The 26,238-nt window shown below is 43.0% G+C and overlaps 1 protein-coding gene and 1 long non-coding RNA gene across 2 annotated transcripts in view; one reads left to right on the top strand and one right to left on the bottom strand.

Annotated features, from left to right (window-relative positions):
- Positions 1-11,971, bottom strand: part of LOC310714432 — a 35,019-nt gene extending 23,048 nt beyond the window's left edge. Inside the window, exon 1 of the long non-coding RNA XR_014529759.1 lies at positions 11,566-11,971. This is a non-coding gene — a long non-coding RNA (uncharacterized lncRNA). The remainder of the gene's footprint in view (positions 1-11,565) is intronic.
- ATXN1 (ataxin 1) overlaps positions 1-26,238 on the top strand; it is a 300,198-nt gene that overhangs the window by 61,840 nt on the left and 212,120 nt on the right. The window lies entirely within an intron of this gene.

The raw sequence follows: 26,238 nt of genomic DNA, 5'->3' as shown, positions 1-26,238 counted from the left end.
CAGAGAAAAAAAGAGGGGAAGTGAGGGGGGAGAACAAAGATGTGTATAAGAAAGAGAAAAATATATACACAAAATTGCAATGTAATATGCTCCCTTACATTCTTATAGAAATTGATATAGTGTTATTATCCTAATACATATGTAGATGTTAATAGCCTACTACATTCTTTATAAACCCATGTTCTTTATATCCTAAACTCCTAGCGAAACCTTACAGCAAATGTTACATTCTGTAAGAAAGTGCACTATTCTGCATTTCTGATTTACAAAGTGTATATATAACATGTGCAGTGATTCACATAGGAACGAGGAATGCTTAAGTGAGGCTCATTAAGGCATGGTAATATGAAGCCCATAGTAACTTCTTTTCCTGGAAATCTTATATGTCAGCATTAGCTGAGATTCTGGCTCTGAGTAAAGGTTAGATTTCTCTTTATTCTGTATTTTCATTATGGTTAATATTTAAGCCCTGCCGCTGGTGTGCTCAGCAGAACAGTTGGTCCTTGTACGTCTATAAATGGCAGAGGGAGGGAGGGAGAGAGCTCTGGGTCTGTTAGAGCATGTCTGTCAGCTGTTTGAACAAGGCGAGCACCTTGATGCTGCTGGCCTTGGAGCGTGTGCAGTTCCACAGCTCTCATGCTATTTATTTATACCGGCTTTGTGATTGGTTGAGGCTGCCGTCCTCCCTGCATCCTCTAGTGACTGCTGCTGACAGGGGTATCTCTCCTCAACTGAGATTACTGTGTATGACCTACTTTGAAAATGGTGTGAACCAAGGTTCACAAATTACCTTGGAGGGATGCCATGGAGCTGGTGTGCAAAGAGAAGTCATCCAGGAGGCGTTGCCAGAACAAAATAAAACAACACACACACACACACACACACACACACACAGTTCTGTGTCCTTCCAGATGCAATGTGTGCATTCTTTTTCACGGGGCCTTGGTTTGACAACATATTATCTCTGTGTTATCCTTGCAGCACATTGATTTACTGCGCAGCCCTGTAAAATTAGCCGGCCTCATGCCGAGACGACACAGGTCCTCTCCATAAAGCCAAAATACGAATACTGTACAAATGACTACAGGATTTCAGGCTCAGCTGCCTACCTATCTGTGGCAGTAGCTGTGCTAGGTTAGTGGTATCTGGTGCAATCACTCAAATCAATATTATAACACAGTCCATCTGTTTGCCTAATTGTGTGTCCTGCTCTCTGTTGCTGAGATCTTCCTGTCTATCAGAAGAGAGCACTTGGATATCTTGCTTGCTCCAAAGTGATTGTATTTTCCTATTTTCTTTGTGAATTTTATTGTGCTTCTGCAGACAGTTTGTGTCAATGTGGGAAAATGATTGCTTGTACATGAGAGCATGAGCAAAGTTCTTATTGTTACAGGGTGATTTCATAGCTAGAAGCATCCTTGGAGCATGAATAGCGCGTGAACAGCTCGTGCTGTCCCATATGATTGGCTAACGTAGCATGGCCTGATCGCTCGCATGGTCTAGTACCAAGGTCTTTATCTGCTGGCTAGAACAAATTGCTTGACTTGTATTTTTTGTATCTTTCTATTTCACACAATAAAAGCTGTGCTGCATTAGCCCTAGGAGCTGCCATATTTCCCTAGGAGCAGCCATAATTCGGAACCTATCTTGGTGTGAGACTGATTTTTCTCTGGATGCCGAGCTGTAACTCGACAATTGGTGCCCCGTGTGACTGCCTTCGAACTTCACGTTGTTTTTCATTATTCAGCACTCACCAACACGTCGTTCATCCACGTAGTGGATCCCTGGTGAGTGCTCCCGTGTGACTGCCTGTTTTTCATTATTCAGCACTCACCAACACGTCGTTCATCCACGTAGTGGATCCCTGGTGAGTGCTCCCGTGTGTACAACGTTCAGCTCTCACCTCGCCCCGCAAGGGCTGCAGACGCGTCATTCATCCACGTAGTGGATCCCCGGTGAGAGCTCCCGTGTGAATGTGATTCTGGACTACGTTACGGACTTATCAGCACTTATCTCCGCCCGGACAGGGCAAAAGGCGCCTCTCTCTCATCCTCCTACGGATCCCTCCGGTAAGTGCTCCCTGCTCTTTTTGCAACTCTTGCAATCATGGGAAAATCTCTCTCTGCACCACAGAAAATTTTTTTTAAAGACCTTAAATTCCTTTTGGCCAGTAACAACCTTGCTGTTCGGAAAGCTGACCTTAAGTCCCTTATAAAAGCCCTGGACACTCACTGCCCGTGGTTCCCCCAGGACGGAAATTGGGGGTTAGACGATTGGAAAAAAATTGGACACTTCTTTCAAAATCATCCGCAGATTGATGTAAAGGTTTTGCATGCCTGGGGTAACGTCTACAAAGCTATGTCGTGCTTAACTCCTTCAAACATTCTTCTGGCTGCTGCAACAGCTTCTTCAAACGCCCCCCCGGTTCCCGCTTTGCCTGCCTCAAACCTACCTCCTAAACCGCCGGACATTCTCTCTTCGGCTCATCCTGTCACTCCCCTGCATTCTTCAAATTCTGCAGCACCCCCCACTCTTCCACCTCCTGCACCCAAGGCCTCTGGCACCGCTTCTACTACTCCTCTCCAAGAATCTCTCCGTGCCGCTGCCCCATTGTTGGGTTTTGACTGTACAACTCCTAATCTCTTCCCTGTGATTGCTCCTGCCGCGCCAGGGGGAGGCCCAGCCCGGCACGAACAGTTTGATTTGAGATTCATAAAGGAACTGCATTCTTCTGTCAAGGACGATGGCCCTGCACCCCCAGCCCCCGTCATGCTGACCCAAACCGATGTTCTCGATGGGCTGACGGGAGGAAGCAATTTTCTTCCTATTGCCCAACAGTTGGCCCTTGATCCTATGTACTGGGCAGCCAGCACAGCCTCAGCCCAAGAGGCTCTGGCCTCTGTCCCTGATGACAGGAATGAGCGAGATGGCCGATGGAGAAGCATCAGACAGGACCCTGCAAAGCCCTATGGACAATTTGTTGATCGCTTGTACAATACCTTCAAGCGGCAAGTTCAGGACCTGGCAGCACAAGAACTGATTGTACGCCAGCTTGCGTTTGATCATGAGGACTGTAAGCAAGCACTGCGCCCTCTAATGGCAACATCAAATATAGCCATTGCTGATATCCTTAAAGCCTGCCAGTCAGTGGGCACTGCTAGCCACGGCCTGCTAGCCACGGCCTTGTCCTCCGCCGTGTCCCAAAATCCTGCAAAGGCTACAACCTGTTGGATTGACAGTGGCTAAGGAGAAAATCCAGCGGACCTTACCTATTACGTGCCTGGGACACAAGCTGACAGCATCTGCAGCCATTCTAGTCACGCCTTAACTACTGTTCCCTGATCATCTTAAACTGGTGGATTTACAACAAATTCTTGGACAGCTGAATTGGATAAAGAGTTATTTGGACCTGCCCACTTCCACTTTGTCTCCACTATTTTCTGCCCTTAAAGGACATAAGGATCCAGCAGACAAGATCACAATCACCTCTGCAATGGAAGAGGACCTTCCACAGCTGTTCCAGTGTTTCCTGGCACGCTGAAAGGCCATCTTCATCCCTACTGCATTGGCCCCCCTTTTCCCTGGGAAGCCACTTCAACCACCAAACATCATTACAGTTTTGCTGCCTCCTAATAGCGACCATCCCATCTGTGTCACCACGTTTCGTTGGGTTTGGATTTTTGGCTCAGCAGTGCACGGAGCAATACATCAGACTTATTTACAGCAAATGGGCTCCTGTATCTGCAGAAATAGTTGTGTGACTTCTCCTGGATTGTGGTTTTTACATGCCAATAATCAAGCCACGAAATATCACACAGGTTGCTCGGAAGTGGCCATTGGACTAATTTACCATTCTCATCCTTATTGACATCACTTGGATTTTACCCCCCAGATTTTTTTTTCTCCTCCCTCAGGAGTCCTGCCCTATGATGTGTTCCCCTGAGCATGTACAGAGGGCTATCTTGGAACTATTGTGGACTCTTGGCAAGGGAGGGGGTGAGGGATTTCAGTGTGTTCCAGTTGTTTCATTCTTGTGCTTTGGCATGGTTCCCGGACAGAAAGCAAGTTGCAATATGGTTCTTTAGCAAGGCCCGTGAAGACACTGGGCTCTGTTCTCGACCTTGTTGCAATCTTTTTAGTTACAGCAAGCGGAATATGCTTGAAGCGGACTATGCTTGGTTAGTGCTTTTTAGCTGCTGAGGAAAATGATTTTTAAAAGCTTCTCAAAGTTTTGAGCTTTTTTTGGTGATGGTATTCTAGTATTCCAGTAAATGCTTCATTTAAGATTAGCAATAATATGAAGGACAATCGTATAAGTTTATCACCTGTGTTTTGTTGCTTGCAGTAATCCCCTTTGCCTTTTCTGGAACCTACATTCTAGGAATAGTGATACCCCTGATATACAAAATAGATAAGCTCCCAGAGGTTCGTTTGCGTAACAGAAGGGAAGTACAATCACCTATTTCTCAATATACAGGGACAGCTATCTCTAGGTCCCTTCTGCCTTCTTTAGGTGCAGCCATGAATTACCGTGATTTGCATAAATTGGCAAACTGGACAGAAAATTTGTTTAATTCCACCATTTTGGCTTTAAAAATGATTAACAAAGAAATATCAGAAATAAGAAATGTAGTTCTTCAACATCATTATGCTTTAGATGTGATCCTTGCTTCTAAAGGTGGAATTTGTGCCTTAATTCATTCTCATTGCTGCATGTATATAACTGATCAATCGACCAATATCTCTGCTACTATTGATCATATGGAACAGATGATAGCTCATAATCCTTTGAATCCACCTGAAGGTTTTGATCCATGGGAGTGGTTGTCTTCTTGGTTACCTAATGGATTATGGTTAAGAAAAATATTATTGATTATAATTGCATGTATTGCTGGCTTCATTATGGTGTGTTGCTGCATTCAATGCATACCCTCTTTGATTTCCCAATGCACTGCATGGTGGTACCGACCACGGCCCACCACAGGGGTTACAAGAGGAATTTATGTTGCAAGGTGTAGACGCTTAGGCAATGAAGTGTACGATTTGGACTAATGGTCCCTCTTTTCCTCTAATAATATAAACAAGAAAAGGGGACATGTGGGAAAATGATTGCTTGTACATGAGAGCATGAGCAAAGTTCTTATTGTTACAGGGTGATTTCATAGCTAGAAGCATCCTTGGAGCATGAATAGCGCGTGAACAGCTCGTGCTGTCCCATATGATTGGCTAACGTAGCATGGCCTGATCGCTCGCATGGTCTAGTACCAAGGTCTTTATCTGCTGGCTAGAACAAATTGCTTGACTTGTATTTTTTGTATCTTTCTATTTCACACAATAAAAGCTGTGCTGCATTAGCCCTAGGAGCTGCCATATTTCCCTAGGAGCAGCCATAATTCGGAACCTATCTTGGTGTGAGACTGATTTTTCTCTGGATGCCGAGCTGTAACTCGACATGTCAAGTTTAAGGGTGATGTGAGTTTCCTTAGAGGAGCAAATCAACTTCAGCAAATAAACTTCTCTCCCTTCCCCTTTTCTGTGTCTTAAGACATTTCAAACAGAACATGGCAACCGTTTGTGTTTGCTATCTGATCAGATAATTATCATAAGCTACAAGGTAAAGTGGTTGTATTTGTAAAGGGCAGCTATGCTGTACATCAAGAGAATTAACAAGCTTGCATGTCAAGCTGCTTTTCATAGAGAGCGAAAAATCCTTTCTTGTCTCTATAGGTCAAAAACTCCATAATAAATTAACAATGCAAATATATTTTCATTTATATCCTTACAACATTAAAATATGCCATGGCATTTTGAGCCTTTCTGAAGATTTTGTTCTAGAAATAAATTACATTCAGGATTTAAAACAATAATTTGCATTTGCGCAGTGAGTATCCAAAGCAATTCATATTCATTACCCCAGTAATCTTTATGATAATCCTATATAGTAGCTCAATATTAGATTTCTCATATTGCAGATGGTAATGAGGGGGCTGAAGGTTGTTTTTATGTTTTAAAAAAGGTTTATATACCTTGCTTTCCCACTAAGGAGTTCAAGATACATACATACATCATTAGATAAAGTGTGCCACCTTCCTATAATTAAAACCATGCTCAAGGCAGCTTGCAACATGCGAAAAAACACATAACTGCAACATAACAAACATAGTAATAATAACTAAAACATGTAAAAAATATGCAACCAAGCTGAACAGTTTCCATATAAGGCACATCCAGATCTAAAGTAAATATATAAAAAAACAATCCTTCCAGCAAAAATCCCCAAACAACATCCTAGTTCAAGGGGCTGTTTAGCAGATTCAGATTTTGTAGCTGGAGTCAGTCAGGGCCCTGCCAGGACTTACGGCAATATATACAGCCAGGTATATGGTGTTAGGAGCGTCCTACTCTCGTGTAGGACCCTGGTAGAGAAACATGCCCGACTGGCATGTTCTCTCCTTCCTGGTCGATCGTTCGGGAGCTTCAAAAGCTTTCTTCTGCCCGAACATTACAGCGACTGATGCCAAAAGGCATCAGCACACTTAGGGATCCACAGAGTGTTCACAGTTTGCGTAACAGAACCAATAGCACAGCATTTTGGCTAATCTACTTTATTTACATATAATACACTTGGAGCATTCTGACTTAGCTCCTGCCTCTTTCTCATCAGACAGCAAAAAGAGAAAAGAACAAAGGACAATAGTCCCACTTCATGGAACAGAGTAACACAAACATCCTGCCTCTGTCACTTCCCACACTGTGGAATGAAAACATACACCGTCATGTGATAGACAACAATCCCATGACTGCAGACACGGGGAATGAATCTCCCAACATATGGTTCCCTCTCCTCTCTCCATTTTATCCTCACAACAACCCTGTGAGGTAGGCTAGGTTGAGAGGGAGTGACTGGCTTGTTGTCACCCACTGAGTTCAAGGCTGAGTAAGGATGTAACTTGCTCTCTGCAGTCCTGGTCTGACATTCTAAGCACATTATATTGCTCTTTCCCCACCAGAGTCTATCAGGTTCCTCTCCAATTTCTCTCAAGTTCAGGTCCTGGCTCTACCCAGGTGTCAGATTTTCTTCTTACTTCAAAAGGTAGTAGCAGCATAGCAAACAAGACTCATAATTGGTGAGTCCAATATGTGGGCTGGTTCCTTGAGATCTAATGTCATGCTCCAGTCTAGTGTTTTTGTAATACTAAAATCAATATATGCAGTTTTGTATATCCAAGAAAGTATGCTGTTGCTGTGTTCGTGCAGGTAAGCAAAAGTATTTCCACCTTATGCTGAGTGACAAGGCCAGCAGCTTATATGCATAATTAACTGAAAACCAAGCCATATATCTATTTAGCACTCACAAATATTTTGCACATTTTTTTTATTTCTGTGTGTTATCTCCTGTTTTTGGTCCACTGACCCTGAAGCAGCAGATTTGCAGTTTGGGAGTGCTCTTGAATTTAAACCTGCTCCTTAATGCTCAGGTAGTAGTCGTGGCTAGTTGTTTTGAAACAACTTGTCCCCTTTCCTGGAGAAACCAAGTCCAGCCAAAGTTATTCATGGTCTTGTCACTTCCAGGACAGATTTTCATCTTTTGCCGTCATAAGACATTTTGAATGACCCTCAAATAAAGCTTAGATAAATGTTAATAAATAAATAATCATGAAATGGTGATAAAATCTCATTCACAGCCGAATAAGATGGTGAGAGTTTCATATAGGAACACCTTGCAGATTGAGGGAGAAATTCAACATAGTGCTATAGCAGTTGATCTGTCAGTGCAAACTTTTCAGCTTGCCAGATGGAATGATCCTCTCTTCTGCCTCCAAGCGCTGTCATGGGGGTTCTCCCAACCCTCTCAGAGCTCATTTTTGAAGGTGCAAGGAGAGGAGCAGGTGGGGGAAGCCACATTGTGCTGGCTGGCTTCTGCTAATGGGACTCATTTGTTGAATCCAGTCGGACTGTCCAATAGGGGGGCATTTCCAGTCATTAGCTGCCACTGAAAAAAATATCAGTTGGTCAGCCTTGACCATTAGCAAGCAATCCTCTTAAGTGAAAGATCATCACTGGAAGCCGACCATTTGGAGGCCAATGACAAACTTCCTGTGAACATCCATTTAGTAGCATGCTCACAGTGCATTTATAGAGGTAAGCATTTGAGGTGGTTTAAAAATAGGGGAAGCTGAGACAAAAGACCTTTAATAATTCTACAATTGGAGGGTTATCTGTTTCAGACAATATTGACACTACCATGTCAGGGACAGTGCCTTTGCCAGTTTGCTAAACAGCTAAAAGCCTCGCAGAGGTCATTGGAGAAAGGAGGGGAGGATATGAAACAGGAGCTTGGCTTTGGATGGTCTGTCTCATTAAGCGACTGGCCCAGGATCAAGAGGGCTTTGCTGTCACTGGCTGACCAGTCTCCAATACAACTTGCTGAGACACTCTGCTGCAATGTATTCTAGCTGAACAGATGTAATAATATAAATTGCCACTCTGTTGACAGCTTGGCCTGGCAGGGTCATTCATAAGTCTCAGGCGGCAGTGTACGTTTTAATGAAAATTGTTTGTTGAAGGTTTTATATACATCTATATATCTATATACACAGGGACGCGGGTGGCGCTGTGCGTAAAAGCCTCAGCGCCTAGGGCTTGCCGATCGAAAGGTCGGCGGTTTGAATCCCCGCGGCAGGGTGCGCTCCCGTTGCTCGGTCCCAGCGCCTGCCAACCTAGCAGTTCGAAAGCACCCCCGGGTGCAAGTAGATAAATAGGGACCGCTTACTGGCGGGAAGGTAAACGGCGTTTCCGTGTGCGGCTCTGGCTCGCCAGATGCAGCTTGTCACGCTGGCCACGTGACCCGGAAGTGTCTCCGGATAGCGCTGGCCCCTGGCCTCTTGAGTGAGATGGGCGCACAACCCTAGAGTCTGTCAAGACTAGCCCATACGGGCAGGGGTACCTTTACCTTTTTACCTATATATCTATATACAGTGGTACCTCGGGTTACATACGCTTCAGGTTACATACGCTTCAGGTTACAGACTTTGCTAACCCAGAAATAGTACCTTGGGTTAAGAACTTTGCTTCAGGATGAAAAAAGGTTGTTGTTGTTGTTTAGTTGTTTAGTTGTGTCCGACTCTTCATGGCCCCATGGACCAGAGCACACCAGGCACTCCTACCTTCCACTGCCTCCCACAGTTTGGTCAAACTCAAGTTAGTAGCTTCGAGAACACTGTCCCAAATTCATACCTTGGTATCTGCAGATCTTATGACCTGGAGACCATGCCAACATTAATGAGCTAAATGGCAATTCACCTTTGTCTATTTTTCTGACAAAAATGGCCCAGACGACACTATTTCTTTGCCTGGGGGGAAAAATTCACTTCGGCTACAAAATGATTCTTAAGAAAATATGCTACATTGAACTCTTCCAAAGAAACTGCCCATTTTGGTTTGGGAAACTGTCTTTACTATACATCCAGGCTGAGATTGTGTACCCTGAGCTCTGAGGTGCTGGAGATTCCAGAAGTTTATAAATACTCTTAGAAACATCACAGCAAGATGTTCTGATATAACTGGCAGGCCAATTTATGTTACCCTGATGGAGAGTTGATGGCAGAAGCAGATCTTGTTAGGCATACCCATCTAAAGAAATCTGATTCTCTGATTGGAACCAGTTTTCAAAGGAATTAAATTTTGCAATGATTCAATAGATTTATATTTCCACAGTGGCTTGCATGGATTTTTTAAAACCAGATTTTTTAATACTGCGATCATTTCCATGGCACCTTATCTCCTGCAGCCTGCCCCATTTACTTTCCTAATTGTGACAGCTCAGAATCAAGCAGCGCTGATAGCTTCAAAGCAATGAAAATATCCCATGGTTCTGGCAGCTGATGGCAAGTTAAAAAAATAAGTAATCCCAAAGGAAGGGCAAGATCTGTCAGAGGAGGAGAAGGAGGAACCGGAGGCGAGAAGAGCTTGAGCAAGGTTTTGAGGAAGGGATCTGTACCAGCATGGCCGGTCTAAGTAGAGGGAGAGTTAGAGGGTTGGGTCAAGGTCCTGTTGGATCAAGGTCCTGGCATCAAGGATGCACCTTCAATTGAACTAGTGTAAACAGACCCAGCCACCCCACCCCACCCCAATAGAAGTTCACACTTGAAAGCACAGTCTTCTCGCTTGGGATGAGAATCACATGAATGACTGGTCCCACCCATCTCAGTTAAAAGTGGAGTGGGGGGGCATGTCAGGTGTTGAGACAACATCTATAGCTACTTCTTAGTCATGTGTCTTAGAGCTCTGCTGTAGACTTATGAATCATGTATCCTGTACTGTGGGGCTAATGCTTAGACCACATGCTGACTACTTGAATAAAGCTTTCAGGTATCCTTAAGCTGATAGTCGGTACTGTATTTGAGAGTGGGAGCCAGGACAAGCACACTTCTGCACACTTCAGTAGGTTAATGTGTGTCACGGAATCCATTGTTAGCTATCTGTGATTTTAAAAAAAATATTCCTCACATAAATAGTTGAAGATAAATCTTCTCACTTGTCAGGCTGGCAACATTTGAACAAGTATTATTTATAAACTCCTCCAGACAGCGTCTGCATGAAGTCCCCATACCTCTCACCTTTGCAGTCAAGATAGAACTAACAGTATAACCAACCAACTCCCAACTGTTACCGGTAATTTCCAACTGCCAGTTGTCAACTACCAACTTCCAACTGCCACCTCCTTTACTCAACGCCATCTGTTCTTTGTGAAATACATTCCCAATGAAATTACATTACAAATACTAACATCAGTCACCGTAATCCAACAGCAGCTTGTGCCCCCAAAATGCGGCACACTTTCCCCACACTTTTCCTGATCCCACCTTGATATTTATCGAATGAAATCTGAACCTTCACTTCCAAATACCAGCCACAAGCTTTTGCTGTCAATGAGATTTGTGTTGAATTAACTGGGCAGTCCAGTATAATGTTATAGTTCCTTTGTGCAAATAAATGTGTGGGGTTGTGGAAAGCAAAACAAATGTTTATTTTCAAGATTAATTTTAAAACCCAACTACAAATCCTTCTATCTCCAAAGTTAAGCTTCTGCCATGAGACAGCACTTGTTGTTATTTTCCCTTAGACCCAAAACGCAATATATTGATGTACTACATCAACACTATAGTGTTCCTTGGCTTTAGTGAAATTCTTCATGACATCCTGTCAGAACTGACACAGGAGTGCCCAAGCCACAACCCACACCAGATCAGAGAAACCACCAAAATCCACCAAGCACTCTAAATGACAAAAAAGCGAAGCAAGCAGCAGATAGAAACTGAACACAGCCTGAAAGAAATAATGTAAACCGGAACTTGACTCAAAACTTAAAATTATACAAAAGATGCACACTGAATATGAGACCACAAACTGGAAAACTGGGGGGGGGGGGATACAATACAACTCAAATGTTTCTTGCAAACTGCCTCTGCTTAACTCATTGCACTGATCTCAGAAGTCATGTCACATTCTCACCCCACGATTTGCTAACTTACCAAATTCCTCCTGCCCACTTTTCACTCTTACCTTCCTTCTGTTCCTCCCTGCTCCATGGTGCTTCCCCCATGGAGATGTAACCCAAGAGTACCCAACATGGTGCTCTCCAGATGCTGCTGAACTACAACTCCCACTGTCCCTGACCATTGCCTATGTTGGCTGGGGCTGATGGAACTTTCAGTCCAGCAGCATATAGAGGGCACTGCATTGGCTACCCCCAGATCCTTTAATTCTAGTAGGGAAGAGTGAGGAGGCCTCTGGAGTTGCTCGTGCTTAGTGAAGTTTTTTTCTTGGGTTCTCAGTAATTGCCTTTTCACTTTGTACTTGATGCTGATGGATTTGCAGGGCTAGTTTGGAGAAAGTACATGAGAGATATTTTTATGCTCTGAACAGCTTGTCTTGGGATATATATATATATATATATATATATATATATATATATATATATATATATAAATAATTGTATTTTTGTGCTTGTTTTGAGTGGGCACATGTTGTTTTTTAATTGTTGCCTGACTTCTTTTTTCCCACCTTTTGTCATCTTGGTCTATTGCCTTAAGGATACGTGTGAACTGTGTCTCTACAGCTGAAATGGAAAGATATGTACAGAGACCGAAAGCTGTCTAGCTTGCAAGAAAACATTTATTATTGGTACTGATGTCTAAAGAAGAGGATGGATAAACATTTTGGAGAATTCAAGGAGAACCATATTTTGTACAGATGTACAGATTACAACGAGACCTTGTAACCAAGAGATTATTTTTTATTATTGCTAGCATAAATATGCATATATAATTGATTTTACCCGAGTCTAACATTATTCTCTATAACTTTGACCCTGGCAGAAAAACAGAAGGCCACGTAGACATGGAACAGCATTAGCAGCAGTGTGAAGAGCAGACAACTGCACTATGGCTAGAAATTATTTGCTCCCTCTTCTGACCAATTGCAGGCCACTACAACTTGGGTGGGGGGAGAGAGAGAGAGATGGCGGTAATACAGTGGTACCTCGGGTTACAGGCGCTTTAGGTTACAGACGCTTCAGGTTACAGACTCTGCTAACCCAGAAATAGTACCTCGGGTTAAGAACTTTGCTTCAGAATGAGAACAGAAATCGCGCGGCGGCTCAGAGGAAGGCCCCATTAGCTAAAGTGGTGTTTCAGGTTAAGAACATTTTCAGGTTAAGAACGGACCTCTGGAACGAATTAAGTTCTTAACCCGAGGTACCACTGTATGGAGGAACCGGTATGCTTGCCCAGTGGGGGTTAAGTCCCATTAGTTTTGCACAATAATTACTTCTATGATTTTGGGTCATCATGAATGTGATACTGGACTTGTATAGGCTGTTCCAAATATTTCCTGACTATATGGTTTGCCCCTTATCTTTAGGGATGAATTCTCAGTCGTTAACCCTTTCCAAATGGCATTGTCTTTACATTTGTTTCTCCTTCTCCCTACCCATCTACCTTTTATAAATTTATTTTAAAATATTTTTACTAGAGAGTTGTAAAAAGTGCCTCTTCGGATCACTGAGGGAAGTTCCTGGCATCTGTGGGGAAAAATAGAACAAAAGCTAAATTAGCCAAGGGTCAGTTTAAAAAATATAGCTCCTCCCCTCTTGTGGGAAGACCATTCACAACAGCACATATACAACTAGGGAATCAACAAAAGAGAAAATATATCAACACTGGGTCAAACATATAATCACACTGAGAAGAAAACTTGTTACATCTGGATTGGAATTTTTTTTTTAAGATGCTTTAAAGATGTTTTTACTGTTCTATCACTTGTCGTTTGCCTCCCTGATCTCCTTTGAGAGGAAGGGCAGGGTATAAATTAAATATATATATTAAAAATCTAAGAAGGACACAGAAATCATATAACATTTTAGTTATCGTATAATGTTAAGCGATGGGTATTTTGTTGGGTGATAGGTTATATTTGTAAATTTGTAAAGTTATAATTAAATTAAGTGAGAGGGAGGTTGAAACAGAAAAGTAGTGATCAGGTGGCATCAGTTCACTCACCAGTGAAAACAGCCACAACGTGCCAGAATGAAAGAAGTACAAGGCCAACTATTGAGACAGAGGTGAAGTGCATAGTGTAGCTGTAAAAATGTGCGTTTGAAATCATCTGACTCAAAAGAACCATATGATGCCTGGGCATGGTTTTTCTTTTAATTACCTCATTCCATCCACAATAATTTTTGCTTTACTTGACAGCATTACATCATCTACTGTGGAAGAAAATGGGCCATGCCCTCTTATCACCAAGAGACCATTACGCTGCTGAAACCCAAAAGGATTGGCTCGCCAGCCCATCGCAGCCTGGCTCCCAGTGATGACTTGCTGCTTCTTTAATATCCAATATTAAAAGCCCATCAGTTATCCTTGAACGCATATAGAAGCTGTTACTGTGCCAAGTTGTGGCCACTTACAGACCAGAGAAAACGAAAGGTCTCCAATGGAAATCTACCGCATTACTTATTTTGGTCTCTAGGTGGCAGCAAGCCAAGAGTGTTCTGAACATAGTTTTTAATACTCTGAACTTTCTGCTTCCACTACAAAATTACATTACGTAGCATTGACTCAAAGCTTCATACCATCACTTGACTTTAAAATCTAAAACATACCATTACACGGACTGTCTGAAAACCGCTGGCTTTATTTACATTCTCTGCAAATCCTTTAGTGAGTTATGGAAGCTGCAGTTGGTTGGGAACCTTAGTACAGTGGTACCTCTAGATACAAACGGGATCCGTTCCGGAGCCCCGTTCGCATCTAGAAGCAAACGTAACTAGCGACGGCACGTCTGCGCACCCGCGTGTCGCTTTTCGCTGCTTCTGCGCATGCGCGTGACGTCATTTTGAGCCGCGGAGCGCAATTCGAACACGCTCAACCCAAAGCACATTAAACCCGAGGTATGACTGTACAGATTCCACACAGCCTTGTGGCACAAATGTACCCTTGAACATAATTGTGGCACATTTCTTTCTAGCGTTAGCGAGCCACTGCCTGAACAGTTGCAAAACTGGTGGCGAGTTTTTATCTCTGATTCTTTTTCAGTATTTTAGGAAGTAGAAATATATTCTAAACTTGGTTTCTGCATTTGGCCCCTGTTTCAAGCAATGTGGCATATCCTCTGCAACACAAATGGACCCTCCAGCCTTCTCTCTCTCTCTCTCTGGCCTTTGGTACCCAAGCCACGTCCCTCACTGGGATGGGGACCTTCAGGCCTGGAAGCCAAACGCAGCTCTCTAGGTCAGTTCTTCTGGCTCTGTCTCCAAGCCATGACTTTGCCTGGTGTCTCACCCCACAATGGCCCTGCTGTTTTAGCCTGGCTGGAATGGGTCCTTCAAACCTTAATCCCTCTTGCTTGCCTGGATGGAGAGCCGAGTGGCAAGGTGCGTACAGAAACCTGATTTCCGCATGGGTGTAATGCAGCCTTCTACACAATGGTAAATCATATGCATTGCCCTGTTCGATTTTTCCCTCTGATCCCACCCACCACTTCCATGCTGCTCTCCCCCAAGAGGGAATGTGGTTCTCAGGTGGGGAGGAAAAAAAAAAAACCCTATCCCTGATATAAAAGGCAGAAAGAACCTCTAGGTAAGTCACTTCCTGGTTCTCACAGAGAAGCTATTTTTTAATTGTGCCCTAGGATGGAACTGGGAGCTGGTCACAGAAATTGGTGGAACATTTTAAGGTGGCTGGGATTAAGCAGCAGTGTAGCCACCCCACGCACCCTGTTCCTAAAAAAATGAACCCCAACCTCAAAAGGTAGCAGCAAAAAAATGCCATTTAAAATACTACGTCATACAGACATTAGAAGGTGTACATGTTTAATACCAGTTGCTAGAAATCTCAAGGAGGGGGGAGGAAGAGTACTCTTGTGTTCAGGATGTATTTGAAGTTTCCCCACAGGTGTCTGGTTGGCCACTATGAGAACAGGATGCTGGACTCGATGGGTCATTGGCTTGATCCAGCTCAGCTCTTTTTGTGTTCTTCTGAATCCCTGCTCTCTTTAACTCCCTTCTTATTTATTTCACAAACAGGCTGCAACATTTTATTTTGGGACCCTGCTTGTACGAACAAAACGTCCTTTCATTATTTCACTCGAAGACTCTAGTTTTCTGAAACGGATCACAATCTTTGAGTTCTTCAAAGAATACAAGCTTTATATTTGCAGATGCATGTTAAATGTTCAAATATGAGCACGGGAGTAGGAGATTAGTTTTCACTAGCTATATCTGCTTAGTGTTTGGGATAGCCTTCAAATTCTTGGAATTTACCCTGCTATGTAGAAGAGGGCAGCTGGTTTTCAACCTATTTGTGCAGAAGTTTAGCTGCAGTGACATATACCTATAGCATAGTAACTCTGTCAGCCAATCAGATCATACCTCTAATCCGAGGCACTTTCATTTGGTCTAATAATAAATGCTGAAATCTGGAGTTAAGGCAGCGTACAAAGATACCATTTAATACACACAATTTGGATTATATTTGGAACTCTATACCCAGCCTACAATGGCTGCATTGTTTCCTTTTCTCCTGTTCCTCCTCCCGGTTATTTTTAATTCCACAAAAGTATAAAAGAGCATCATGCTGGAGGCAGCAGTTTGAAGTGGAACTGCAGAGGATTTCAATGGAAAGTTGATTTATTTCAAGGGATTATGAGAGCCCAGGGATAAAGCTGGCACCCTGCCATAGGGAGAGCCCTTGACCTAGAAGCAAGGAACAGTTACAAAGCTGTTCGTGTACATAACTGAACAGAACACTTTAATTTTGTGCAGAGCGTAACCTGAATTCTTTCTCCAAGGGAAGATGAAAGAAACAAGCCCCACTGCTTAGTAGGACACTGGTCGCTGCAGCGAAGGCTCTTGGCTTTCTTTACATCTTACTCAGCAGGGCTGCAAGAAGCAATTGTTTGTGACAAAGGGCATTTTGTTATTACTTTTTTAAAAAAATGGTGGAAAATTAATTAAGATGCCACTCATAAAACCAGATCTGGATTCAGAATTCATGCAGCGTTCCAATCGGCAGAAGAGAATTAACCAGCCATAAAGCCATCCCAGGTAGTTTTGTGTTAATGCATGAAACCTAATTTCTCTTTCTTTTTCTCTGGGCCTTGAGCTGTAATTATAAAGACTTCACATCTCTGTGGTGACATCAGATGGTTAACAAAATGTGAACCAGGGAAGGAAAGCAACCCGTAGCCTCGCCATAGCATTGTTCGCATTCCATAAAAGACAATCTTCTTCATGAGAGATCACTCTGCCACTGAGGCTTATTAATTTGCGTGGCTAATGTTCAGAGAGCCTCTCATCAGGATTCAAATAATCAATCTTGCACTGCAGACAAGAGCGTGTAGCATAATAACACAGTGGCAGACTATATTCCTGCAGAATCATATTATGAAACATTTTCTAAGCCCTTGCACTAAATCAAACATACCCAGTATTGCATTTACTTTTGTAAAGTTTTTTTCTCTCTTAACCAGCTGCTTCCAGATCAGTGGCTCCTAATACTACACAATCATTACTCTTCCACCATAAGCTACAAGCAAAATTGCAAGTGACATTCCACACTATATGCAGCCTTGCCCTTTTTTCATATGGATATCTCACTATGTTCCATTCACTCTACTGGGTGTGACATAACTGCTGTGGGGTTGGATCTCAATGTAGTTAGGAACTCACTAGGTGACCTCAGGCAAGCTTCTCTACCTCTGTCTCCCTCTTCTGCTGTATCAGGATAATAATATTGGCCTACTTTATAGGGTTGTTGTGAGGTTTATATATATAAAAAACTTTTATGAAAGTACTTTGTCAATGCTAGATATTATTATCATCACTATGAGAATTATTCTGCTGGGGCTTGCGCTTTAGTTGGTTCTTAAATTTTATGTACTGTATTTACTTGAGTCTAATGCGCACCTCAATTTTCAGAACCTTGAAACCAAAAAAAGTATTTGCTGGTGAATGTAAATGTGCCATGGAATCTAAATCCGATGCACATCTTAATTTGGCGAAAAATGTGATCATTAGATTTGAGTAAATGCGGTATATTTTATAGATACAAATATGGAGTCTATTCCTTTCATACAAAGCTTAAATTCTTCCTAGTGTTCTGCTCTAAGCAAAGGGCTGGTTGTGATTAGAACAGTTACAAGTGACCTGGCTCCCTGCCAAGCCCATTTCACAGAGATGTTCACCTGTAAGTAAAGAAGTAAACTTTTATTATAGCAGTCTAATGATACAGACTCAGCTGCTAGGAAAGAGCACAATCTAGTCCAGGTGTTCTTACAAGGCAAAAGAGTAGCAACAAGAAGTCCAGTCTGAGAACAAGGTTAGAAGTAAGGGTTCGAAGATTGCACAGAGCTGTGGTTGCACCAATAAGTTTCGTAGTCTCCCTGCCAAGCTTTTGAGCAGAGACAGAGAATGCCCAGCTACACACAAGGAACCCTATCCCTGTGAGAATTCCTGGCCTGTGTCTTGAGGGATGTGTCCCCTCTTTTGTCTTTGGATGCCAGCTTTTCCTGATAAACAACACCAGACTGGCCTCCACCTCTGAATTCTCCTGCCCTGTCCCGTCAGCTCTCTCCATCCCACTGCAGGGAAGTAACCTCCCCAGTCTCTGACAGGCTCCTCTCCTCCCCTGGGGAAGGAGAAGAAGCCTTTGGGACTCTGGCTTCAACAGCTGAGCCAGTCATGTCAGGAGGTGGAGGGAAGAGTTGTGTCATGTGGCTTCCACTCTGCCATCTCACCCCCCCCCCTTCATCATTTTCTTTCTCAAGTGCCTGTCTGAATCAGAGTAGTCAGAGGGAATCAAGACAACTAGCACCCTATATACATAATAGAAAGGGGGGAAATGCTTTAGTAGCCCATAGATATGACCTCAGGGAAGGTCCATTGGGCTGTGTATGTACATTTTCTACTGACTATGATAGCTTCTTTCCTTCCATTAATCTCTCCTTATGCACTTCCTGACTTACCTAACATTGTTTGGGCACCTCACATCACAAATACCAGAAGTCTCATTTATGAACCTTGGGATCCAGGGTATTTTAATAACCCAGAATTCATCCTCCTGTAAAGCCTCCAGTAAATTAGAAAGCAACTGAAGGAGTTCCTGAGGGAGAAGGAGAAGAAAAAGGGTCATTAAAAGATCAGAACAGGTTCATGCATTGAATGCCCTCTGTGGTTGGTAGATGCATAGTGCAAAAACGAGTGTCTTAAACTCAGCTTTAGCATGGAACCCCACATAGCCGCTCTATTCTGGTGCTTATTTCTTGCAGTTTATTCGTGGCTCTGCATTATTCAGTGCTAATGCAGGCTACTGAAAGAAAAATTAAAGAGAAGAAATCATTTCTTGAAAATTTATGTGTGCATGCATAAAGTGATTAATTAAGAAAAATTAAAAACAATTCTGAAGGGAAAAAAATTCTGCAGTTGTGGAGGAGTCCTTCACAACTCAGCCTTCTGCTCTGTTTCAGATGCCATCGTTAGGCATCACAAATGTCAGACACTGTGATCTTTCTCTCCATTTTCTCCCACAATAAAGGGAGTGGTTTCTTCCACCTGTTAGCAGTAACCTCTGCTCTGGACCCCCACCTTCCAAGCTCTTTGGTATTTCTTTAAGCCCATTCAGCAAGCCTTAAGAACCAATGTACAGGCCCATTGGCCATTGGTCCTGTGAATTTTTATTTATGTTACTTATTTTATAGATCACTTTTTAGCCTTTCCCGAGATCTCCAAGGTGGTTCACAATTAAAACAATACAAATCTCTAACACAAGAAAACTAAATGGGGAAAAATCAAGCTGGAGATCAGAAGGCAAATGTCCCTTCCAACTCTACAATTCTATGATCCTGTAAAAATCACAGAAGGGAGCGAGAGCTAGGTATCTAAACCAAAGGTATGTAACAAAAAGGGGTATTTTTTTGGACGTGCCCTGTGGCCGAAGACCCTTCCTTCCTTTCCTGAGCCCTTTGCTCCAAACACAAATTATCTTTTTTTTTCCTGGAAGAAAAATATCCAAGTATACCCCTTGTTGCCTCCTCTTAGGTCCTAACATTACCTTAGCAATGTGATTAGCAGTCACATTGTGGTTTGTTTGCTTTTTAATTAAACCCCAGGTGCAAGGGGACGAGAGGGCACACTGAGAGCCAGTGTGGTGTAGTGGTTAAGAGTGGCAAATCGTAATCTGGTGAACCGGGTTCGCGTCTCCGCTCCTCCACATGCAGCTGCTGGGTGACCTTGGGCCAGTCACACTTCTCTGAAGTCTCTCAGCCCCACTCACCTCACAGAGTGTTTGTTGTGGGGGAGGAAGGGAAAGGAGAATTTTAGCTGCTTTGAGACTCCTTCAGGTAGTGATAAAGCGGGATATCAAATCCAAACTCTTCTTCTTCTTCTACTTGTAATCAGCACAGGGATGGGAGGTTTAAGCCTTCCCTCACTGGCCACGCAGCACTTAGGGGAGGAAAAAATCCCATTGCTTCCTTATGTTTCCCTTGGCCTGGACCTGCACTGTTTCTAGTGCTTTGCCTCTCTGGCACTCTGTTCATTTACAGCTTGGTCTCTTGCCTTTGGACTCTCTGGCCCAACAGTTGCTCTCCACTTGGCTCAGGCCTCGGTCCGATGACTATGAACTGTGCCAGCTCTCTCCTTGCCAGCCTTCCCCACCAGCCCTGATTCTGCAACCACCACCTCTTCTTCTGCTTTCGGCAGTCATTTGTTTTCCTCCATTTGATTTACAAACACGCCTGGTTGATGAAGCTTCCCTGTTCTCTGCATTCATTTTCTACTTAGGGAAGGATTGTTTGTAATTTACAGTTTTAAGTTGGCATGCTATTATTTTATGCTGTCAAAAAGCATCTGTTGCAATCGCTGTCTCTTTGCATTTACAGACTTAAAATAAATCAAGCCAGCGACGTTAGCCAGCCAACGTTATCAGCAGCGTTAACAAAGGCTGCTCAAAAGTTTACTTAGTATCTGTGGGAGAGTGACCTTACGAAGCTGCACAACTTTCTAGGATGCTCTGTAGGAACTTGCCTGCTGCTCTGTAAGTGGTTTAACCCTTGCAGTTACATTCACGTGCCACTGCGTCTATCCTGATTATCTGGAGCTGAGCCCAAGCACACATAATTTGCAAAAGGCTCAAGATGGGCAGAAGTACAAAGTTCAGTGCTGCACATATGTTTCTCATATTTTTTAAAATTAAGATGCAGTTACGTTCAACCTTTTCAGGTTGAACCTATCAGTGAACACAGCAGTGGATGTTTCTCCATGTGGCATTGTTCCACCAACCTCAACCTGCCCACAGCCAGTCTCTACCTGGCTGTCATCTTACTTACACTAAGCCATGGAGTGGTTCTTGCCTGCCATAGGTTCTGGCTCCATATAGTGCTGGTCTCTCTGTTTTCCACCCCACCAGTGCCGGTGGCATCAGCCACCAATGGGCTGTGGACCCCAACCCCTGATTTAAATTAAAACATAATAGTGTTGTGGGCTTTTGGGGGGTGGGGCAGTAGGCTGTATGCCTGAGCTCCCTTCTAATTTCTGGGTCCCTTAAGGATCCCCATTCCTGGAATAGCTGGGTAAGTTTCTTAGTCATGGCCCCTAAGTATGGGTTGTTAAGGTAACAGAGGAAGTGGAAAATGGATGCCCCTCATCCCTCAACTATCCGTTAGTTAGGACGAAACCCGAGTTGAGGTGTGTGAGCAAGAAGCCAGAAGCAGGCTGCAGGCTGAGAGATAGAACAGTGCCTGATTTCTGCTGGAATCCAAGGCTGTGGATATCCCAAGGTCACCACAGTCTCCGCTGTCCATCATTCCAAGGAAACAACCTGGAACCTCCAAGTGGATTTTTGCACCACTTGGAGATTGGGGTGGCATGCAGCAATAGTAACAAGTTGTTTTGGTACATGTTCCCCACTAACTCCACTATAGGATAATTTGGACACAACAACTTTCAAACATACGTACAGACAAAATAAACTAGTATTTTACTAGTTGGTATATTAAAACACCATTACCCATACTTTCACTTGCTAGTCTACATTTAAAACAAGCAGCAGCATGCAGATTCCTTCATTCTCTTGGTTCACATTCCTTAAAACATCCCTCCCCCTTTACTGGCTGTTTGCTGTTTCCAGTATTCCCCATAATGCACCCAAGTATTTCTGGTTATTCTGGAGTATTGCTGTACTCACTGGTGCCACTTACATCAGTGTTTGCTGGGCTTTTCTTTTTTTCAGTATTGCATCTGTTAATTGATTTTTAAAAGCTCCCTTTTAAAAAAACGTAGATTTTTTTTAATGGGAATGTAGATTAAGTTTTTGAACGGCTCCCTTTTCTTCTTCCTCACATTAACATTCACATGTGACACATTCAAGAAAGACTAAAAAGGCCTTGGGGTCACTTGTGAGAATGCCCTAAAGACATGTTGCTGTTCATAGAATCACAGAATTGTAGCATTGGAAGGGACTCCCAAGGGTCATCTCGTCCAATGTTTGGCTTTTGCCATCCTCTTAGCTTATGCTGTGTTTTCTTCTTAAATCTCTTGTGAGAATTACGCACTGATGCATTTTTTTTCGTGCCTGCTTTTCATTAAGCCAGTTCCTGATATTGCACAGTTGTGAAATGTAGAAGCAGAAAAAGGGCCTAAAATCTACAAATCCTGGTCTTTTGAAACTGGGACAATAAAATGTAGATGGTGCAGTGTGGGGATTTATACCGTGACGTTTTTATTGTACAAAACGTTTGTCCCTTTCAAAACTGTACACTGCATCTCCATGGGCTGAGAGTGCAGTCCTATGCATGTCAACTCATTGAATTAAGTGGGACTTACTCCCAGGTAAGTGTGTATAAGATTGTAGCCTGAGATATTTTCATTGCAGTTATTACCATTGCAGGTGGAATCTAGTGAATTGTCAGAGAACAACAAACGTTCCAGCATTACTGAAGACCTGATCAGTAATGCTGACTTTGTATGCTGCTTTTACATGATGCTCCCAGATTACTGATCATCTGGGATTGTCCTCTCAGCAGCACAGTTCAAGCATGGCTGCAGCTTATATTGCTAAAACAAAACCTTTCATGATACTGTCTCTAGCACTGCAGGTGGAAGCTCAATCCACCATGTGCAGACCAGAAAGCATTTTTGTCGAGCAACCACCTTCATCTGATTTATCACAGCCAGACATTTGTACAGACTTGGAACTCTTGCAGAGCAACACACATGAGAGAGGCCAAAGTTATCTAGATCACTTTCCACAGTCTTTATTTGTGATCTGTACCTTCTGCCACTGTGCATAAGAGTTTTCACATGTAGTTTTGTTTGCATTTCAGTCAATCTTTGGTGGAGAATTATAATTTTCCTTTTATGGATACATTTTGATTTGTACAGCCTAAGGATGTAGGCACGTTCCTTGCAATTGTGAAAGTGGTCACTTGAATGCTTGAACCTTGGGCATCCTGGCTACTTAGGGTTGCCATAGGAAGCTTGTCCAAGGGAGTAATGTAAGTGGTTAGGAGCACCCTGGGGTGGTTATCATTCCATCCTGCCTTAAGATGGTTGTAGTCCCTATACAAATGAGTGTAGTGCGGGAGTGGCCATGTATTACTTATTTACTACCCTACCTTTCGCCCAGTGCAGTGCAGGACCCAGGTTGGTTCACAGCATACATTAGAACAGATCCAACTGTTCCCAAAACAAACTGTCAGCTAGTAGATCCATTGTGACAAGGAATTTCTGTTCTTTCTAGCTATAATTCCCATCATCCCTCACCATCAGCCATGCTGGCTAAGACAGACAGGAGTTGGCAGTCCAGCCAACATCACAGGTTAGCCCTTCTTGGTGCAGCGAGACCTTTACTGAATAATTTCTCTCTGCATTGCTGCTGTTGTGGATCCAGCTTCATTTACCAAGATTAAAATTGTACATATTCTTCATCCATTTATTATGGAGAGATGACCTGGCAAACAAACAAGCAAATTCAAAGGCATGCTTTTCTAGGCCTTCTGTGCCCATACTGAAATGTTTAACAGAAGCGTCTTAATTTGGAGTGTTGATCTTGGGCTGCCGTATTTCTGCTCTGCTTTCCATCTTGTGCATGCCCAGTTTTAGAAAGGACTGCCGTTTTGTTTTCCACGCACATTCTGGTGTGCTGCTGTTGTGTAACAACATATAGTATGTAGAAGAAAACACCCTTCTTATTATAGCACTGTTGAGAGGCCTTCCAGTATTTCCATTTGAAATTCCTATTTTCAGGGACTTGCTACTGAGCTGTAACAAATTGCAAGCAGGAAATCTGGCTCTCTGCAGCCTAGGAGCAAACTAACTCACTCACAATAGATAAAATTAATCCGTATTAATGGCATGTCCTTCCAGCAACCAAAGCAAAGGGGAGAGAGAGAGAGAGAGAGTATGTGTGTGTGTGTGTGTGTGTGTGTGTGTGTGTGTCTGTCTGTGTGTGTGTGTGTGTCCGTCTATCTATCTCATGTACACATAACAAACAGCGAAAGAATAAGAAAAGCAAGTTGTTTATGTGGCTGTGCACAAATGTATGGAGGATGGGAAACAGGCCAAGCAGATTGCTTCTGAACGAAGGAGGTTATTATTTATCCTTTGGGTATGACTGAAACAGGGCAAAATGCTCCTTGTAGCAAAGATATTGGTATCTGTGAGCATTAATCAATAGAGAGGTGACACTAAAGAGAAGCAAGAAAAGTGTACAGTGGTACCTCGGCTTAAGTACTTAATTCGTTCTGGAGGTCTGTTCTTAACCTGAAACTGTTCTTAACCTGAAGCACCACTTTAGCTAATGGGGCCTCCTGCTGCCGCCGTGCCGCCAGAGTACGATTTCTGTTCTCATCCTGAAGCAAAGTTCTTAACCTCAGGTACTATTTCTGGGTTAGCGGAGTCTGTAACCTGAAGCGTATGTACGGTAACCTGAAGCATATGTAACCCGAGGTACCACTGTATCTGTGTTTCAAATGTATTTCTGCTGCCTGCAAGCAGCATTTGACAATGGAAAACTAGTAAAGGTGTAATTATTTGAGAAAGGATAAGAGAACTGGAGAGCAAAGGAGAAACATCTGTTGGGGATCATTGTGGATGAGGAAGTTCTGGATCCCCATAATCCCAATCATGTTTGTGCAGGGCATTTTTTTAAAACCCCATCTGCACAGGAATACATAAGTGGGATCAAGATATCGAATTCTTAAAGAGTTCTTGGACCTTGCCGAAGAAAGACCAGCATACATGCAGTGGGAATGTTTCCTTTACTAAAACAGGAAGGTAGGGAGCTACAAAGCTAGGCCATTTGACCATGTAACTCAGTATTGGTCCACAGTGACTCTCCATATTTCAACCAGGGGACCTTCCTAACCCTACCTGAAGATGCTAAAGGACTGAGATGCTCTACCACTGACCTATAAGGTGGTTGATGGATATGAGTTACTGCTACTCATGTTGTGGCACAGCTTGCCACTCCCATGTCTCTCAGTCTTTGGGCTCTGATATGAGGAGCAATAGTCCTCAACAAACATTTTAATTCTGCTATAGATAGAGAGGCAACCAGATAAGATGGCAACTCTGCATTCAAAGCTTGCTTTGAGTGAATGGGAAGTTGATCCTGCTAACTGGAAAAAGATTTGAATCAGTCCCAGGCTGAGAGTGACAGAAAATAAGAGAAGTTGTCAGAGGGACTGTGAACTGTGAGCTTTGCAATGTGTCATGCGCTAACTGCAGCTTACTGGAAAGAAAATTAAGAGGAAGTATAATGTGCATGTAATGTGAAAGGTCATGGAGGAAAATGTGTTTATTTTGCAGTCAGATAATAATGTGAAACCTAGAAAATATAAAAAAGAAGAGGAGTGAAATATGTTTGAATTAAAAATCATGCATTGAATGTTTTTTTTAAAAAAATACTAGAAAATGTAAACTGGTGCAGCCAGAAGTTATTTAATGGTGATAGGAAACCTGTCTCAAGACACAGTGTTTTGAGAACGTAGTGTAAGGGAAAAAATGTAAAGGTAAACAGCAACATGACCTTGACAAGGGATATGCATTAAGATAATAAGAACAGTGAAGGCTTTGTTTTGCATTTTCATTATTGATCTGGGAAAGATCTTGATTGAAAAAAAACAATGACATGTGGGGATTGTGCCAGATTGTGCAAGGATTTGAAAGGCCAGTGAAAATTTAACCAAAGGACCCACAAGTGAAGGCAAAGACAATGCAAAAAGACATGCTACTTTGGTACACTAACAGGCTGATTATACAATCAGCCTTTGAAGAATAAACCCTCTGAACAGTTCAAGCAGTCAGTGCAATACATGATTCCGTGAAGTGAATCAATGCTGCAGAATTTATCACATAAGAACATGGATCCGAGTATGGTCATTACAGCAGCTACCCTCACGTTTTCCAAGTGAAGACTGACTGGGCCACATTAACTATTTTGGGCGTGGTTCCCTCTATTCTTGCACCAGTCCACAACACACACAGTGTTCCAGAGCGATGGGGACTATAGATGCATGACTCTATCCCAGTTCATCCCATCTCATCCAAGTCTGCAAGCACTTAGAAATATGTTGCACCCAGTGGCGGAGCTTCATACTCCGGCACCAGGGGGCGGAGAGCAGGCGGGGCTGGTGCATGTCCTGGGGGCGGGGCATGCCGCCTGCAGGGGCGTGGCG

This window comes from Podarcis liolepis (assembly GCF_965112155.1).
Source record: "Podarcis liolepis genome assembly, chromosome: 8".
In the NCBI taxonomy this organism is placed as follows: Eukaryota; Metazoa; Chordata; class Lepidosauria; order Squamata; family Lacertidae; genus Podarcis; species Podarcis liolepis.
Note: the sequence above shows the minus strand (reverse complement) of the source record. Positions and strands in the feature narration are given on the sequence as shown.